This window comes from Eretmochelys imbricata, chromosome 2 (genome assembly GCF_965152235.1).
Source record: "Eretmochelys imbricata isolate rEreImb1 chromosome 2, rEreImb1.hap1, whole genome shotgun sequence".
Classification (NCBI taxonomy): Eukaryota; Metazoa; Chordata; order Testudines; family Cheloniidae; genus Eretmochelys; species Eretmochelys imbricata.
The window spans coordinates 142,624,663-142,644,876 of record NC_135573.1 but is presented as its reverse complement, the minus strand read 5'-3'; positions in this window follow the sequence as shown (position 1 = coordinate 142,644,876).

Here is a 20,214-nt window from a genome sequence, read left to right as displayed (position 1 = left end):
GAGGCCACACCTGGAGTATTGCATCCAGTTTTGGGCCCCCCACTACAGAAGGGATGTGGACAAATTGGAGAGAGTCCAGCGAGGGCAACGAAAATTATCAGGGGGCTGGGGCACATGATTTATGAGGAAAGGCTGAGGGCTGGGCTTGTTTAGTCAGCAGAAGAGAAGAGTGAGGGGGGGATTTGATAGCAGCCTTCAACTACCTGAAGGGGAGTTCCAAAGAGGATGGAGCTAGGCTGTTCTCAGTGGTGGCAGATAACAGAACAAGAAGCAATGGTCTCAAGTTGCAGTGGGGGAGATTTAGGTTGGATATTAGGAAACACTATTTCACTAGGAGGGGGTGAAGCACTGGAATGTGTTACCTAGGGAGGTGGTGGAATCTCCATCCTTAGAGGTTTTTAAGGCCCGGCTTGACAAAGCCTTGGCTGGGTTGATTTAGTTGGTGTTGGTCCTGCTTTGAGCAGGGGGGTGGACTACATGACCTCCTGAGGTCTCTTCCAATCCTAATATTCTATGATTCTAAGATGCTTAAATTTTTGTCCAAGTTGTTATCTATAAAGTAATGAATACTGATATCTATTTTATACTAATCCTTTCCCACCTACTCTGCATTTATTAACTTCATTAACTGCTCGGCATTCATAGAATAAGAACTGTAGGTTAATCCAAACTAATTCCAGCTCTCTCTCCTTTACTTTGCCTCTCTTCTTTTTTCTTGTGAATTCATTGTGCTACTGAAGTGAGGAAATGGTTCAAACACCAAATGTTTGAAAAGGACTAGCAACCCTGTGAAACCATACAGCAATTTCCAACTGTCTTTAAGAACATAATTCACATGTGTTAGAGCCGGAGGCAGTGAAGTAACTGAACCCATTAGAACTTGTTAGTACAAGAAAGGCACATACACTGTAGACTTTAAAACAGCTGTACTCTCATAAAGGAAGTAGAATATAGTTTACACCAATGTGAACTCTGTGTTAAATGATCATATTCTTTCTTTTAAATAGTATAATCCATCTCAATTGATCCCAAAGGGACTTTACATATTTATCAGAGAGCTATAGAATTTCTGCCAATGCTGTTATGTCATCTCAAGGGTGAAATTCAGCAGATATTTAACAGAGCATAGCTACACTTTTATTCCTCTTATTAATTATTATTCAAACACATAAAAATGTGCTAGGTGACTCACGGAAACAAATACAAATGATTGACAAATGATTGTCCTAATTTTAATGAAAAAAATTAAATCCATTCAAAATAGCTTTCAGCCAAAAATAAATCTGCACCAAAGACCTGTATCATTTTGAAAGTAAATGTGATTACTTTCTATAGAATTGGAATCCCGTACTCACACTGAATAATACCTTACACCACAAGTATTCCTACTCACATCAATGGGACTACTTCTGCTAGAAAATGGCCAATTCATAAAAAGCCCATGAAAAATTACATCTCTGGGACATGGAAGGGTTTTCAGCAAAATCACAACAGTTTTCATATTAAATTTCAATTTTTTGGTCATTTTTCCATAGCTCTTCTAAGCAATTTAAAGGAAAACACATGATTGTTCGTTGATTTTGTTTTAGATTTCAGAATCATCTCAGCATGTACCCAAAATAATGGCTTGGGGCACTTTTTTCTTTTTGTAGTTAACATAAAAATCGCTAAAACTTATGTAACACCATTGCCACTGCTACCTTGATAGACAGAGAGCAAGATGGGCTGTTTACCTAATTTGCTGCCCTCTGCCCTGTTCTGGTACACCTCTATTCCATACAGTTCATAGCTGCAGCCCCTCCACTACCTAATCTGAAATCTCTCTTCTGCTGCTTAAACTTAAATCCCTGCTGACTTCATGTCTAGATTCTAATAATGTCCACCCACACTCTTAACTACTCAAGCTTCCTACCATGCACACACATAACACACTAGTTACAAAACCACATATGTGAGGGGAGACAGGGCTTGCCAGTGTCAGGCTTAATTGTTTTGTGCTTTATTATTTTGTCCATGTATATGGCAGAAAGAAAATTCAAAGGAGCCCAGGCAGCTCCCTCACACGATGTCCAGGGGAAGAGGGAGCATGCTGAAAGAGGAAGAACTGTGCCATTCTATACCTGTGGTTTCTTCTCTGCACAGAGGCATAACAGGGATTATAGAGCCCTAAATGATAACATTCTCTGTCTGAAATCCTACTCACAACTTTATGCTTAAACCTGGTTACTATATCATTACAAATAAATAAATGAATAAATAAAAATGCTATAACATTTGCAAAAGTGCAGAGCAACAAAGCTTATCCAAGAACTCAAAAGTACAGGACAAGTTAAGGCTGCAGTCTATTTAAATCTGTCTAGCCAGAAAGCAAAACAGTTGAAGGGATTAATAAGAATAGAGAGATAATGTCAAATTGCATTACTTCTCTCTGTTCTATATCATGCAACAGGATTGGGCACAAAACATAATACATTTAACGCTGACATCAGAAAGCAATATCTTTCTGCACAAAGAACCCCATCTGTGAAAAGTGCCTTTCCAAACAAGTATGTCACATCAAAAATCTTAGCTCATTCAAGAATCAACATACCATCATGGGAAGGAGAAGGGAAGAAGGGGGGGTGGGAGTGCTAAGGAAATACATGTACAAATACAGAAATATCTTTGATAAGCCAGATATTCTTCATTTACAATATGTTACTTAAGTGAGGCTTTTTCCAAGTTGTTGTAACTTCTTAACCTTTGACAGTTCACTATTGAATTCAGAGGACAATTTTGGTCTGCTAGTCTGCTTCTTAACCTTTGACAGTTCACTATTGAATTCATTAGGACAATTTTGGTCTGCTAGTCTGACCTGCAAAACTTCCACTAACTTGAGTAGAAGTGTTAGATGAATAAAATGAGCAGGATTTGGCCTTTAACTAATACTGCCAATAAAAGAAAGGATCATAATGATTGTTAAGTAACTGAACAAATATGTCAAAAGCATTGTTTCATACTCCCATAACATTCTCTGGTACCAGTATTCCTTATTCAGGGCAGTGTCAAAAGTTCGCATATAGTATTTTCATTTTAACTTACTCAAGCTAATTTAGTGTGTCATTTTATATAGACTTCAGCCAAATAAAGAATTTGCACACTAAACACCTTTGAAGCTGCTTAATAGGAACACTAAAGGAAACGTGAATAAAGACCATATCTAAATAATTGATTCTGCAAATGTATTTCTTCGTCCAACATACTCTTTCTAAATGTATTGACAGTGATGGTGTAATTCAAAGAAAAACACTGAAGTAATGCTTTTAGTATTTAGCTTCAGTATCTCAGACTGTTAAATATGATTTTGATTCTGTGTTATGTTTCTGTAATGAATAAGGCCATTAAATTTGCTTAACATTGGGCTACCTTCAGGGGATACCAAGTTGTTCTTCCTCCCTTCTAGCCACATGGTTTCCACCATAGAGCTACTGGCCTCCAATCCAAAGGTCTGTAGGCCTCTAGCTGACACGATTTTCTTGAGAGCACTAATGCTCACTGCCAACACTCCACAAATATTTCAGTAGTGGCAATGAGAATTATCTAGTGCCCCACATCCACAATGTGGGAGAGGACAAATGCATAGTTTCCCACAAAAGACTGGGCATTGGGTGATTGGACTCCAGAAGGATAGGGATAGAAAAGCAAACATGGGGATGATGAGGGCCTAGGGATGATGAGAAGGAAGAGCGCATGAAGAGTGCCTCTCACGTATTTTCCCATTAGTGTATCCAACTGCAGGAGTCAGAAAATGTATGCCACAAAGCTGCGGAGAATTTAGAGAAGAATTATATTGAATCATAAAATTCTCTCTCTGCATTCCATTTAAAGGAAAATGCATTCGTTGCACTAGAAAAATGAGGACATCAAAAACACTAGCAATAAAGTTTGTAGGTAAGTACAACAAATCGTCATAGGAACTAGATAAAGTTATTTTTATGAATAAGTATATAAGATGTACCATATGTTCTCAATGTGAATGTTTGCTTTAACTTCCCTTTGACATACTGTATAACTTCAGACTAAGAAGTGTTGTTATCTGTCCTTTTCCTTTCATGACTTTTTTCTTAGCCCTGCACCATATCTTCTTTTCAATCCTTCCATGATGCCTACACCATGTACTGCTTTGCACTCACAGGAAAAACGTACATTTCAATGAAGTCAGGACCTGGCATCACTGTGATTTTTATCAAAATGTCTGTTCATCCATATTTTTTTTCATACAGCACATGGAAAGCACTGTAATCACTTTAAATTGTTATCGTGTACAGCATAAATCATCTGATCAAAAACATATGGCCTACTTGTGACACGTTCGGTCACAGAGACCCCCTTGGGACTGTCACATGACATGCTGAATTTACCTCTGAGCCCATTTTCCCTGCCAGCTTGGGACTCCAGAACCCTGCCTTCTTGAGCCAGACATGCTAGCCTGCTGCAACACAGACCCAGGTCTGATCCATGCCCCCAGAGCTGCAGACTTAACTGAAAACAGTTTAGCAGGGTTCTGGAGTCCCAAGCTGGCAGGGAAAATGGGCTCAGAGGTAAATTTAGCACGTCAGGTGCAAGTCCCAGGGGGGACGCTGTGACCGAACCTGTCACAGTGGCATAGTCGAACAGGATCTGTGCACAGCTGATTGCTTTGAGACACCGGTAGTGATTTTAAGTGAGTTTTAAGTGTGGTGCCTGGAAAGCAGACAAAGTGGCTACTGGTTTGTTATTTTCTGTTTGCTTATTTCGGGTAAGGGAAATAGAAACAGGAAATTAGCAAACTGGGTGAGAGTAAAGCTCAGAAGACACTAGAACTGCACAGGTTTCAAATTGCTGAGAAGGAAAATGAACATAAAAGGCAGATGGAATTAAAACAAATGGAGACTGATGCACAATGTCCCAGGGAAAAAGCTACTCACGAAAGAGCCATGGAAGCCCAGAGGTTAGCCCAACAAGCTGCTCAAGAAGAGAGGCAGCAAGCCCTGGAACTCAGGCACTGGAGGCTCATGAAAAAAGGCGGGAGAAGACTAGCTAGCCCTGGAGTTAAAAGACAAAGCAATTGAGGCCCAAATTGAGACCCAGAAGCATGAACTGGCTATAATGGAGCGGAAGAGAAAGAATCCTTCAGCAGCTGGCTCCACGTCCTCCAAAATCCACAAATGGCAACAGTTATGCCCGCAGTATGATGAATCCAGTGATCTTGCCGAGTATTTCATCACCTTTGAGAGACTATGCACCCTCCATGAGATTCTTGAGGATCAAAAAATGACCACTTTGGTTGCAAAATTGACTGAGAGAGCTCTGGACATATTCAATAAGATACCTATTGCTGATGCTTCAAACTATGGTAAATTTAAGGAACAGGTTTTGAAACAGTTCCAGATTACACCTGAAACCTACAGGGTTAAATTCAGGAGTCTTAAGAGGGGATCTTGATTGAGTAATGTGGCTTATGTAAATAAAATGAGGGATTTGTTAGACAAGTGGGTGAGGGGAAAACACATTACAAGCTTGGAAAAAATGTGTGATTTGGTTACTCAGGAACAGTTCCTGAATGTGTGCAGTGATGATGTAAAACAGTATTTGTGAGACAAAAAGGTGAATGCAGTTGGTGAATTAGCTGGGTTTGCAGACTCTGACGAGCAGTCACAAGCTGCAAGCAAACATAAACCACCGGCAGAGGGGTACAGGGTTGGTGGAAAGCAAAATCACCGTTTTACCCCTGGGAAAAAGGAGACTGGGCGTTCACCTCCCCATTCCCCTGTTACTCGTCCCAAGTCTCCTGTACAAAGCAGAGGTGCCCAGAAGGTGCTATCACTGTAAGTCCACTGAGCACCTGAGGAATAACTGTCCTTGGCTGAGTGGGAACAGGCACCAGGTAACACATGAAGCTGCTGCTTCTCAGAGCACAGAGGTATCCCAGGCTACTGCCTCTTACCACACAGGATTTGTAAAGGTTGCTTCTACACAACCAAGCAGTGAGCATATGCATGCTGTTAAGCTTAATGGCAAAGTGCTCCAAGGTTGGAGAGATACTGGTGCAGAAATTTCTGTGGTCAGGAGGGACCTGATCCAGGAGAAGGATTTGTTACCAGGAAAAATGGCAGAATTAGAATTGGTGGGAGGTTACAAAGTCCTTGCACCTTTAGCTAAGGTACACATGGAAACTAGTAATTTGCAGGCTGAACTAACTGAGGCAGCGGTGGCACACAATTTTGCACAGTTTCTACTGGGAAATGGGGGTTGGTTGTTTTTTTTCTTTTTTTTTGATGTGGCAGAATCTATCCCAGGGTTTGTTAACAGCAAGAAGGAATCTTGTGCTGAAAGTCCCAGAGGGGAGGGTGACATCACATGTGCTGCTGGGGAAATAGGAGAGTGTCTCTTTAATTCCTCTGTAGCAGTAAACAATGGGCCATTGGGGGCAGGGATGGCCATAACCAGTTCCTGTAGCCCCGGGGCTCAAGGCAGGTCCCTGTGGGAAGGGCTGGATAGAATCTGCTCCTGTCCTGTGATCATCTCCTGCGGGGAGGGAGATGGTCCACTTGTAACAGGGAGGCCTTCCCAGCTGCTGACTGCCAGGAAGTTGTAGTTCAGCAGGGGACAGGACCGGCCCTAGGGTGCGCAGAGACATGTATCCCGGAGATGGAAGTTGGGGTCCTGATGACTGCTGCAGTGGGAACAGACCCAAAGGGCTCTGTAGCTGGAAGCAAGCCCAATCTGAGTGAAAAGGGGGGGATTTTGCTGGCCAGTGAAGGGTCTGTCATACCTGGTAGCTGTGAGCCCACAGCTGGATCAGGGTCACCTTCCCTTTTGGGGGACACAGGAGTGTCTGCCTCAGAGGGGAGCCCAGAGAGGGAAGTCCAGATGGAAGTTGAGGGGGGACAGGAGGGTCTTCCCACCTTTTGTAGGAAGGCTTTTCCCCAGAAGGAGGCTGAAGGATCTGCATCTGAAATGCCAGACCCCTCACCTGTGGATCAGGTTTTAAGGGAAGACTGGGGTTCAAATCTCCTAGAGGGGAGAGTCCACCCAGCTGACCTTTTAGGAATAGAGAGTGAGGTGACTGAGGGGATCTTACCAATCCAAAGCACTCCATTGAAAGATGTTGTTCCTGCTATGATTGTAAAAGAGAAAACTGTCTCTTTGAGCAGGAGGAAGAAAAACTTTGCATTTGGGAAACTTTACAAGCAGGTGGGGTCCAACATAAAGAGATTCCAGAGGGAGGAGCCAAGGGCAGGCATGGTCCCAGTACACCTTTTCGTTGCCAAATCCTCAAACACAGACCTGAATTGAAAGCCTTCTCCAAAGAGGCAGGAGAATCTGTGTCTGAGCACCTACCATGATACACAAAGGGACTGGGAAATGCAGTAGACAAAATGCTGTGTGAACAAAGTCTGTCCGTCATAAGCTGGCTATTAATCCTGTGTCTGTTGCTACTTCATCTATGGGTTGATCAAAGGGAGTTGATGCTAATAACAAACACTCTGAAGATGTGTGACCTGATTTTTGGAAAAACTTTTGTACATGCTAGGGTTGGTGACAAGCATGTTGCTTTTCAGTTTATACCTGTAGATAGGCTGGAAGCTTGGCACAGCCCAAAAAGCATAACAGGCCTACGCTGCTGTGTGGATGGGGAAACTGAAGCACACTACCTCATGGCATTGGTGGCTAAATGCCAAGACACCTGCACTTTAACAGATATTGCTATCTGCATTCTGTTAGCACTACTACACCACAACATGTTTTCAGGCACGTGGGGACCAGGAACCCCGAACCTTGCTAGGACACCGATGAATGACATCATAGTGTTTAAAGGTATTGGAAGAGGATGTGTAACCAGAGACAAACAGGTATTTTACATGTACTGCCTCCACCATGGACAGTGTCCAAGATTCCAGCAGTAAATTCAGGAGGAGGGTGTGACGTTGCTCTCCATAATGTTTTATGGAAATATCCTTATGAGTGTAAATATGATGTAACTGGAATATGCTTCGTGCAAAAGGTCTCTTGTAAGGTATCATTAAAAGCTTATGATCTACTCTGTGTGGGCATCTTATTTGTTTGCATGTATTGTTTCTATGTCTGGAGTTAGGAAAATAAGATCTAAACTTGTATTACTGATGTAAACATATAAAGCAGAAGCCATTAAGAGTGCTTCAGAATCAATGAACTGTGAATGGGTTTATTTACTTGCAAGCGTTCCTATGTACCTGTCGGCCAGCTCCTAGGTAATGAAGAAGGAGGTCTTACTGGACCTGGAACTGGAATCCATCTGATGCTTTTCCATTTAGGAGGGGTGGGGACCCAGAGAGACAAAAGATTCCCGCCTTGTGCCAAAGCTATAAAAGGGAATGGAACAGAACAAAGGGGGTCCCAGTCATGAGAAAGCCCCTGCTTTTCCCCTAAGTTACCACCTGGCCTGGAACTATCAAGGACTGTACCGGGGAAAGGATTGGGCCCAGACTAGGAAGGAGTCTAGTCTGTGAAAGAAGGCCCCAAGCTAGCAGGGAAAATGGGCTGAGAGGTAAATTTAGCACATTGGGTGACAGTCCCAAGGGGGTCTCTGTGACTGAACCCATCACACCACTGAAATTAATTTGGCCCCCCTCTCCTGCCTTATGATTCATAGAGCATGACAGCTCAGAACTTGGGAATGGGAGCCAAATATTTTTATTATTATTTGTATTACCATAGCACCTAGAAGCCTCAGTCATGGATCAGGAACCTGTTGTGCTAGGTACTGTACAAATTCAGAACTAAAGACAGTTCCTGACCTAAAGATCTTACAGTTTAAGCAATCATCTGTAATTGTGTCTTAACTTAAACGTTTCAATTCTAAACTTTTCTGACATGGCTCTTTGCACAGAAGTTGAACAATTCTGTTTTCTGATTTGGCCATGCTGTCATGTGATAAGTTTTGGATCAATTTTTCCCCACTTTAGATTAGCAATAATTGTTGTATATAAGAATGTCAAAGTACGCCAATGGTGTTCTTAAATAAAACAGTTACATTTTAATTAACATAGAAAGACACGTTCTAAAGAGTGAGAGATCAGAAAGCAGTTTAACCAGAAGACATACTCTTGCAATACCTCCAACTCTGTACTTAACTGGTGACAAGAGCAAGTTAAATCATTAATTACAATAATGTAACATCTTTTGTCTTTTTCAGACTGTGTCTACACTTAAAATGCTATAGTGGCACAGCTGTAGTGTTTCAGTATAGATACTATCTACACTGATGGAAGGGATTCTCCCATTGGCATATGTAATCCACTTCCCCTAGAGGTGGTAGCTAGGTTGACAGAAGAATTTTTCCATTGATATACCACTGTCTATATGAGGTCTTAGATTGGTTTAACTACACTGCTCAGTGGTATAGATTTTTCATATCCCTGGGTGACGCAGTTATGCCAATTTAATTGTCTAATGTTGACCAGGCCTTACTGAAGTGATGGAATGTGTTCTTCTATTAGTGTAGGTAATCCACCTCCCTGAGAGGGGGTAGCTAGGTCCATGGAAGAATTCTTCCATTGACCTACCACTGTCTTCACCAGAGGTTAGGTCGACTTGGCTATGGCTCTCAGGGGTATGGATATTTCACATCCCTGAGAGACGTAGCTATGCCGATGTATCTTTTCAGAGTAGACCAGCCCTAAAGGACTCAAAATCAGTAGGGACACACTGAACACTATTTAAGCCAAGTGCAAACAGACTAAGAAATAAACCACATGGGTTGCCAGAATAAACTGTTGTGCACATTATCACAGTTCAGGGCAAATTCTCCTGTATTTTCTCTTCATGGTCCAGCAAAGGCACCCACTTTAGGCTCCCAACTCCCCAGCTGCCACATCTCTTGGTTGAAGACCCACATTTTTCTTACTCCTGGACAGGAGTTTTTCCAGGCTGCACAGATCGCCCCGGCCTTACACTGTGAGTTCTCCAGCAAGACAGACTGCCTCAGCAGGCCTGCTGTGTTTTCTCCTCAGAGGCTATAAACAGCATAATTGCCTACAATTATAAGGTACCACACAGCTTTTCTAAGCAAACATATACATTTTTAAGATGAAAGCATTACAGATAAAACAAACATATTAAAACAATCAGAAACCATTCCTGTTCTAACAAGGACTCTGGTAGGAGTCAGTCTTGCAAACCCCACAGAGGGGTTTTTCTGTGGTTACAAGTTCATAAAACCTTTTGCTCAGAATCAGAACCTTTTGCTCAGCTTTGCTAACAGGGGCCGCTAACAGGGAGTTTTGAGAGGGAGTTTGGAAGGGGAGTGGGAAGAGGGCGAGGTATGGTGACTTGCCTGCCTGGTGCAAAGGTTGCGGATCTCTTGAGGCATCTAGATAGACTTATGTGTAGTGCTGGGGGGGGAGCCGGTGGTCGTGGTACATGTAGGTACCAATGACATAGGGAAGGGTAGAAGAAATGTCCCGGAGGCCAAATTTAGGCTGCTAGGAAAGAGACTGAAATGCAGGACCTCAATGGTGGCATTCTCAGAAATGCTTCCAGTTCCATGTGCAGGGCCAGGTAGGCAGGCAGAGCTTCAGAGTCTCAATGCATGGATGAGACGATGGTGTAGGGAGGAGGAGTTTAGATTTATTAGGAACTGGGGAAACTTTTGGGATGGGGGAGCCTATACAGGAAGGATGGGGCCCACCTAAACCAAAGTGGATCCAGACTGCTGGCACTTAACAGAGCAGTTTTTGAACTAAGAGATAGGGAAAAACCGATTGCTGCAGAGGAGCACGTGGATCGCACAGAGACATCTCTTAGAGGAGAGTCTACTGATACAGATTCTCTAGGTTTTAGTCAGGAGGAGAGGATGGAAGAGGATAAAGTATGGGCCAGATCAGACGAGAAACATTCACATAAAAAAGAATCTGACACATCAGAAAAGGGCAGACAAATAAACAGTGAGAAGTTTTTGAAGTGCTTGTACACAAATGCTAGAAGTCTAAATAATAAGATGTGTGAACTAGAGTGCCTCATGTTAAAGGAGGATATTGATATAATAGGCATCACAGAAACCTGGTAGAGTGAGGACAATCAATGGAACACAATCATTCTGGAGTACAAAATATATCAGAAGGACAAAACAGGTCATGCAGGGGCAGGGGAGTGGCACTATATGTGAAAGAAAATGTAGAATCAAATTACGTAAAAATCTTAAATGAATCCACATGTTCCCTAGAATCTCTATGGATAGTAATTCCATGCTCTAATAAGAATACAACAGTAGGGATCTATTATCGATCACCTGAGCAGAACAGTGATAGTGACTATGAAATGCTATGGGAAATTAGAGAGGCTACCAAAATAAAGAACTCAATAATAGTGGGGGATTTCAATTATCCCCATATTGACTGGGTACATGTCACCTCAGGACAAAATGCAGAGACAAAATTTCTCCATACTTTAAATGGCCGCTTCTTGGAGCAGCTGGTACAGGAACCCACAAAGGGAGAGGCAACTCTCGATCCAGTCCTGAGTAGAGCGCAGGATCTGGTCCAAGAGGTAACTATAACAGGACCGCTTGGAAACAGTGACCATAATATAACAACATTTCACATTCCTGTGGTGGGAAGAACACCTCAGCAGCCCAACACTGCGGCATTTAATTTCAGAAAGGGGAACTATGCAAAAATGAGGAGGTTAGTTAAACAGAAATTAAAAGGTACAGTGACTAGAGTGAAATCCCTGCAAGCTGCATGGACACTTTTCAAAGACACCATAATAGAGGCTCAACTTAAATGTATACCCAAATTAAATGTATCCACAAATTAAAAAACACAGTAAAAGAACTAAGAAAGAGCCACCGTGGCTTAACAACCATGTAAAAGAAGCAGTAAGAGATAAAAAGGCATCTTTTAAAAAGTGGAAGTCAAATCCTAGTGAGGTAAATAGAAAGGAGCATAAACACTGCCAAATTAAGTGTAAAAATGTAATAAGAAAAGCCAAAAAGGAGTTTGAAGAACAGCTAGCCAAAAACTCAAAAGGTAATAACAAAATGTTTTTTCAAGTACATCAGAAGCAGGAAGTCTACTAAACAACCAGTGGAGCCCCTGGACGATCGAGATACAAATGGAGCACTTAAAGACGATAAAGTCATTGTGGAGAAAGAAAATGAATTCTTTGCTTCAGTCTTCATGGCTGAGGATGTTAGGGAGATTCCCAAATCTGAGCTGTCCTTTGTAGGTGACAAATCTGAGGAATTTTCATAGACTGAAGTGTTGTTAGAGGAGGTTTTGGAATTAATTGAGAAACTTAACAGTAACAAGTCACCGGGACCAGATGGAATTCACCCAAGAGTTCTGAAAGAACTCAAATGTGAAATTGTGGAACTATTAACTATGCTTTATAACCTGTCCTTTAAATCAGCTACTGTACCCAATGACTGGAAGATAGCTAATGTAATGCCAATATTTAAAAAGGATTCTAGAGGTGATCCCGGCAATTACAGACTGGTAAGTCTAACGTTAGTACCGGGCAAATTAGTTGAAACGATAGTAAAGAATAAAATTGTCAGACACATAGAAGAACATAAATTGTTGTGCAAAAGTCAACATGGTTTCTGTAAAGGGAAATCATGTCTTACTAATCTATTAGAGTTCTTTGAAGAGGTCAACAAACCTGTGGACAAGGGGGATCCAGTGGACATAGTGTATTTAGATTTCCAGAAAGCCTCTGACAAGGTCCCTCACCAAAGGCTCTTACGTAAATTAAGTTGTCATGGGATAAGAGGGAAGATCCTTTCATGGACTGAGCACTGGTTAAAAGACAGGGAACAAAGGATAGGAATAAATGGTAAATTTTCAGAATGGAGAGGGGTAACTAGTGGTGTTCCTCAAGGGTCAGTCCTAGGACTAATCCTATTCAACTTATTCATAAATGATCTGGAGAAAGGGGTAAACAGGGAGGTGGCAAAGTTTGCAGATGATACTAAACTGCTCAAGATAGTTAAAACCAAAGCAGACTGTGAAGAACTTCAAAAAGATCTCACAAAACTAAGTGATTGGGCAACAAAATGGCAAATGAAATTTAATGTGGATAAATGTAAAGTAAATGCACATTGGAAAATATAACCCCAACTATACATACAATATGATGGGGGCTAATTTAGCTACAACTAATCAGGAAAGAGATCTTGGAGTCATCGAGGATAGTTCTCTGAAGACGTCCACACAGTGCGCAGCGGCAGTCAAAAAAGTGAACAGGGTGTTAGGAATCATTAAAAAAGGGTTAGAGAATAAGATGGAGAATATTTAATTGCCCTTATATAAATCCATGGTACACCCACATCTTGAATACTGTGTACAGATGTGGTCTCCTCATATCAAAAAAGTTATAGTGGCATTAGAAAAGGTTCAGGGAAGGGCAACTAAAATTATTAGGGGTTTGGAACGGGTCCCATATGAGGAGATTAAAAAGGCTAGGACTTTTCAGCTTGGAAAAAAGGAGACAAAGGGGGGATACGATAGAGATATATAAAATCATGAGTGGTGTGGAAAAAGTGAATAAGGAAAAGTTATTTACTTGTTCCTATAATATAAGAACTAGGGGTCACCAAATGAAATTAATGGGCAGCAGGTTTAAAACAAACAAAAGTATTGTATTCACACAACGCACAGTCAACCTGTGGAACTCCTTGCCAGCAGAGGTTGTGAAGGCCAAGACTATAACAGGGTTCAAAAACGAAGTAGATAAATTCATGGAGGTTAAGTCCATTAATGGCTATTAGCAAGGATGGGTAAGGAATGGTGTCCCTAGCCTCTGTTTGTCAGAGGGTAGAGATGGATGGCAGGAGAGGGATCACTTGATCATTACCTGTTAGGTTCACTGCCTCTGGGGCACCTGGCACTGGCCACTGTCGGCAGACAGGACACTGGGCTGGATGGACGTTTGGTTTGACCCAGTATGGCCCTTCTTATGTTCTTATGTAGAACACCACATAAAAATGTGAGTCACTCCTTCATACCTTTGGGGCATTTGATCTTCAGACCCTGGGAACAGGTAATCAGCAGACAATGGGGTTCTCCTCAGGGTGTAGTTTTAAAAGGTTGTGTCTGAAGGTAAGAACTTGCATTCACCACCTCCCAAGTATTTCCTTGGAAACCCTCTCAACTAGAAGTTCGTTCTTGTCTGGTACATTGTTTAAGAAAGTCCTTTTAAACTCAGGTCACCTGAAAAAGAGTTCATCTCTCTTGCCCACAGAAGCTGGTCCAATAAAAGATATTACCTCACCCACCTTGTCTCTCTAATATCCTGGGACCAACACGGCAACAACAATATTGCATAAACATATATTTAACAGTGATAAAAATCAGCTGTTAATAAATGGTTGAGTTATTAAAAAATACAACTTACAGCAGAAATTTTGAACTCAGTGTTCCTGAAAAATGAAACAGAGGGACAGATCCTCAGCTGAAGTCAACAGAGCTGTGCCTGCTTACTCTAGCTGAGGCTCTGGTCCAGAAGCTATATCCTCCACGTTATGGACATTATGTTTTGACGTAAGTGGAAATTTAGATATATTATTTTGGCCAGCACAGGGTTTTCATATCATTCCACTGATGTAACAGAAACATATTGAATGAAAAGATAACATAAAATTCAATATTGAGGCTACAAAGTTCAAACAAAGTGCATCCCTTAGTTCCACAAAGACCCATTCAAAATGTCATGATGATAAAAATTTAAATTACTGCTATTCAACAAAAATGAGAGAACATTTTCCCATGATTTTTTTTTATATATAGAACACCTATTCAAATGAATCGGTGTGGGTGATTTCTATGAAAACACTGAAACAATAATGTTTTGATGCTCCACATTGTCAAGACAATACCTCAATTCCACATCAAGTTTGATCCTGCATAAATAGTGAGGGTAATGTTATAATTCTAACCTGGTTTCAAGCCACAATTGAGAGCCATACAGAGATGTAAGGGACAAAATTCTCATGGACCTATCTGAGGAGAGGATGGAAAGGGGAGTGTTACTGCTGCTGCATTGGTCTCCCATTTCCATAACCCCACAGAAGCTCCTACATGGGTAGAGGTGAGGCTGTGGTTAAAGGCTTTCGTTGGGGGAAGAAAGAGTTTCCATGGCTTGGCACCCTCTCCTACAAAGAAAGCCACAGGATGTTGAAGGTAAACTGACCCTGTAAGGTGTCAATGCAGATGTGCAGGTCCAGTGCAGAAGCTGGTAAAGAGGGTCTTCTAGATTTGGAAGCAACACCACACTTACTGTCAGAAAAAAGGGCCTGGAACAAAGCTGGTCTCCAGGCAACCTAACAAGCACTGCTGGCCTGGAGCAGACTGCCTAATTAGCTACACCACCTGGTTGGTTGGAGGAGTCAGCAGACTGGCTCTTAAGCCCACCAGCAGCAGCAGCTCAGTGGCTGCTCAAAGCATTAACCCATGGTCATGATAGCTCCTGTGCCTGTTTGTTCCCTGCCTTGCCCCAGGTATCCCAGTCCTGATCCTCAGCTCCAATTCCTGATTTTGGCTCTGACCCTTTGTTCTGGCATCCAGGGGTCTGACTCCTGCTCTAACTACTGGGCATGATCACCCACATCCTGATCATCAACACCATCAAAGAATTCCTCAGAATCACTGAATTCCACAGAATCCAGTTATATTTACACTGCAGTTAGAAGGTTTGATCACCAGCACATCTAGACATACCTGAACTATAGAGCATAGCCATGGCAGTCCAATTGGTGGGAGGGATTAGCCATCTGGAGTATGATCCCATCCAAGACCTTAGCTAGGAACTCAGGGTGGCTAGCCCCACTCACACCTCTGAGGCTACACTCTATTTTTAGTGCACTAGTTTGATCAGCACTAGCTTGGGTATGTCTCCTTGAGCTGGGAAGTGCAGATAATACCCTGTATCAAAGCTAGCTCAAGCACCAGCAGTGAAGCCGCAGCAGCAATGTCCCCAGGGTCCTGGGCAGGCAGAGGTACTCTGTGCAGCTGCCTATGCTGCTGCAGCTTCACTGCTGTTGTTAATCAAGCTAGCTTTGATCTATGTGTACCTGTGCTGCAATCACACCTCCTGATGGCAATGCTTCCAGTTCCCTATATGTAAATAGCCTGTGCAAGGGATGATTCAGATGGTATTCAGAAAATGGTATTCCTACTTTACCATATGTTACAAATCCTCATACATTACAAACCAGCTATGGTAACTGTAATAACGGTGTGATACACAATATTGCCAACCCCAAATTTTCATAAATCATGAGTTAGTCCCCACTCCAAAATTATGAGACTGACTTAAAAATAATATTTAAAAAATATTTTTTTTGCCTTGTGGGTTTTGATCCCTAAGATGTCATACATTCAAGATTTTCTCCACATTCCCATGGGCTAGAAACTTTCTATTTAAAATGAAAAGTGAGAGTCACACATAACATTACTTCAGAGTAATAGCCGTGTTAGTCTGTATTCGCAAAAAGAAAAGGAGTACTTGTGGCACCTTAGAGACTAACCAATTTATTTGAGCATAAGCTTGAGCTCACGAAAGCTTATGCTCAAATAAATTGGTTAGTCTCTAAGGTGCCACAAGTACTCCTTTTCTTTTTGCAACATTATTTCAGTACTTGTAGCTTTAAGAAAATAACCACAAAATATTATAAAACTGATGATAAAATCATAATAATTGGCAACACTGGAAGTGTTCTTTTCCTGGCTCCTGTCAAATGACATAGGTCAGCATTGCAAAATGTTATACCTCTGTCATATGAGTTTAATACATGCTTTCAATGCAAAAATTCATAGTGACTGAATTTTGCTTTGAGATATTGAGGTTTGTCTCCAGAAGGGTGAAGCCCAGACTCCATTTTTATGGACAAAATTTGTACTCACAAAATTTGAGACCAAAACAATTAAGTACAAACACAAAACTACACCTGTAACTACCAAATAGCTCCTACAAGAACACAGATACATTAATCAGATTCGTTTCCCTATGTAAACTGCACGTGCAAAATGCACCCACATAAAAGGAAGCAGCCCTTTAACAAGATGACTGTTTAGATTACAACCAGAAATTGAAAGCAAAATTCAGGAGTTGCAAATCCACATAGATTAAAATCCAAAAAAGGATTTGCATGTCTCCTTGTAAAGTGTAATGGCCATTTTTTTGAACTATTTTATAAATAATTATGTGCTTGTCAATACAGTGTTACAACCAATTAAAACTGGTAATTTTTTAGAGAATCAAAAGTTCATATGCAGGAAGAGGTTATATTTACATACATTTTAATGGTAATGGGTATTATTTTAGAGCCCAATCCTGCACTTTTTTTTCCACAAGAAAAACATAGTCAAGTATTTAATTGTGATGCTGGTGTCTAGGTCTTTGACAATGCATGTTTAGAAGTTCAGAATGTAGGGATCTGAAGGGTGAGAGTTTGAAATGCAGTGTGCAGTGCTTAAAATAGCAGCTCTGCACAAACATGCAAGATAATTACCTTCTGCAGTAATAGTCATCATTGGCAATTCAGATACAACTCTGCTTGATGCTATTCTGTGCGTCACTTGGACAACGGGTCATCAAATTAATGTATTGTTAGTGCACAAATGAGACACTGAAATAAAATCAGTTATACAAATCAGCTTCTTCTTGCCCAGGATTTACAAATCTAATCCTTTGCTGGACCCAGAAACTTCACTTAGTATTGTTGAATGCAGCCATATGTCAGTGAGTTAGTCATGTTTCCTTATTCATAGTTAATGTTAAGCCGGAAATGCTAAAGGAGAGTGCCAAACAGTTACACTAATTAAATCAATAAATAAATAAATCAGAGAAATCTGAAATTCAACCTTTCAGATGTTTGGCACATGGTGTTTATGGCAATAATAATCATAATAATCATAATATTTTTTAAAAAATGCTTTCTCTTAAAAGGAGACTTCCAACCAAAAACTTAAACTTCTGTCTAAATTTGTTTTACCTATTTTTTTTTTTTTAACAGGTAAATCCTATTACTATAACTGAAAGAGGACACGGGAAAATAATATCTCTATTTTTTCCAGTTTACTTATTTGTGCATTTTTTACCAATACTTTCTGCATAGTTTGACAATTTTCCATGTAGAGTCATTAATGACTCTATTCTGCAAACATTTATACACATGTTTAATTTTACACAGGTGAGTAGTCCTATTAAATTTGATGGGACTAACTCACATGATGCATAAAGTTAAGCATGTGTGTTTGCAGGAACAGGGTTCTGGTCATTTCCCACTGTTTGTGCGGGTCTTTTACACAGCAATGGGAAAGAGACAGATGTTTAAAAATAGGAAAGCATGGATAAAAGAATGTAAGAACCACCACACTGGGTCAGACCAGTGATCCATCTAGCCCAGTGTCCTGTCTTTTGACAGTGGCCAGTATCACATGCTTCAGAGGGAATAAACAGAACTGGGAAATTACTGAGTGATCCATCCCCAGCTTCTGGCAGTCAGAGGTTCAGGGATACCCAGAGCATGGGATTGAATCCTTGACCAATTTAGCTAATAGCCATTGGTAGACGTATCATCCATGAAGTTATCTAATTATTTTTTAACCCAGGTATACTTTTGGCCTTTACAACATCCCCTGGCAACGAGTTCCACAGGTTGACTGTGTGTTGTGTAAGAAGGTTTTCCTCATGTTTATTTTAAACCTGCTGCCTCTTATTTTCCTTGGTGACCCCTACTTCTTATGTTATGTGAAGGGGTAAATAGCACTTCCCTATTCACTTTCTCAACACCAGTCACAATTTTATAGACCTCTATCATATCCTCCATTAGTTGTCTCTTTTCCAAGCTAAGCAGTCTCAATCTTTTTAATCTCTTCTCTTATGAAGTTGTTCCACACTCCTAATCATTTTTGCTCTACATAGTATCCAAGGTGTAGGCATACCATGTATTTATATAGTGACATTATGAAGTTGTCTATCTGTCCCATTCCTAATGATATCCTAACATTCCGTTAGCTTTTTTGCCTGCTGCTGCACATTGAGTGGATGATTTCAGAGAACTATCCACGACTCCAAGATCTTTCTCTTGAATAGTAACAGTTAATTTAGATCCCATTATTGTATATGTATAGTTGGGATTTTGTTTACCAATGTGCATTACTTTGCATTTATCAACATTGAATTTCATCTGCCATTTTGTTGCCCAGTCAGGCAGTTTTGTGACATCTCTTTGTAGCTCTTTGCAGTCTGATTTGGACTTAACTATCTTGAGTAGTTTTGTATCATCTGCAAATTTTGCCACCTCACTGTTTAACCCTTTTTCCAGATCATTTATGAATATGTGGCATAGGACTAGTCCCAGTACAGACCTTTGGGGGACACAACTATTTACCTCTCTCCATTCTGAAAACTGACCATTTATTCCTACCCTTCGTTTCTATCTTTGAAACAACTACTGGTCCATGAGAGGACCTGCCCTGTTATCCCATGACCACTTACTTTGCTTAAGAGCCTTTTGTGAGGAAACTTAACAAAGGCTTTCTGAAAGTCCAAATACGCTGTATCAATTGGATCACCTTTGTCCACATGCTTGTTGACACCCTCAAATTATCCTAATAGATTGGTGAGGCATGATTTTTCCTTTTCAAAAGCCTTGTTGACTCTTCCCCAATGTACTGTATTCATCTATGTGCCTGATGACTGTGTTCTTTACTATAGTTTCAACAAATGTCCCTGGTTCTGAATTTAGGTTTACCATCTGCAATTGCCAGGATCACCTCTGGAGCCTTTTTAAAAAATTGGCATTCCATTAGCTACCCTCCATTATCTGATACAGAGGTGGAGTTAAGTGATAGCTTACATACCATTATTAGTAGTTCTCCAATTTCAGATTTGAATTCCTTTAGAACTCTTAAGTGAATATCTTTTGTTCCTGGTGACTTAGTACAGTTTTATTTATCCATTTCTTCTAAAACCTCCACTATCTACATCTTAATAAGGGATAGTTCCTCAGATTTGTCACCTAAACAGAATGGTTCAGGTCTCCCACTTCCTAAGCAGTAAGGACCAATTCAAAGAATTCATTTAGGTTCTCCGCAACAGCTTTGTTTTCCTTGAATGCTCCTTTAACACCCTGATCATCCAGAGGCCCCACTGGTTGTGTGGCAGGCTTCCTCCTTCTGATGTACTTTAAAAAAATTGCTGTTAGTT